The sequence below is a fragment of the Peromyscus leucopus genome, unplaced genomic scaffold (assembly GCF_004664715.2).
Source record: "Peromyscus leucopus breed LL Stock unplaced genomic scaffold, UCI_PerLeu_2.1 scaffold_186, whole genome shotgun sequence".
Lineage (NCBI taxonomy): Eukaryota > Metazoa > Chordata > Mammalia > Rodentia > Cricetidae > Peromyscus > Peromyscus leucopus.
In genome coordinates, this window is record NW_023505059.1 from 49911 (window position 1) to 50715 (window position 805).

Genomic DNA, 805 nt, shown 5'->3' on the forward strand with positions numbered 1-805 from the left:
CCCCTGGTACTCTGAGCAGCACCTGAGGTAACTACACTCCGCTAAGCAGGCTCCCCCACATAAAGGCAGGCCAAATTCTGTGGGAGAACAGGAAGACGGTCATACCATGGTTCTGAAAAGCAGTGCTTGAATCACAGAACTCCAGATCCTCATGTACTTTGATTCCTTGTTTCTTTGCCTCAGAAACGCTTTCTGTCAGTATTGCCTCCATTCCTCTGCAGATGTAGAACACTAAAGCACTCACCAGAAACTTTCAATCCATGACAACCTTAGAGATGGTTCCCAGGGAACAAGCTAGCACTGTAGAAAAGCAGGAGAAGTGTTATGAAAATGTAAAAATTTAAAGTAAGGACTATTTTTGTATATATCAAATATTAACATATCAGAACATTCATTAAAATTATAACAAGGGTAGTTATAAGAAGAATAGCTACAAAACATATATAAAACTAAGCAATCAAAGCTAAAATAAATATATAATTACAATCAATATTAAACATGCATTATATTACTAGTATCATTTATGAAATAGGCCTTCTAATGAACCAACCATTTTTACTTATGTAAACTCAATAAATTGCAGTTCAATGAATTGCAAACTTACTAATTAAAACTCAAAATAAGTGCATTCTTTATTCAGAGTCATTTTTCACACTGAAAATAATCTCTCTTGTTAGAGAAGAACACTTTAAGAAGACCAGAATGTTTGTAATTGCATATTTTAATGTTATTAATTAAATGTAGATTTGAGTATTTCCACTGTATTTAGTTATAGCAAAGCTACTTTGTGGCAACAGATGTAGCC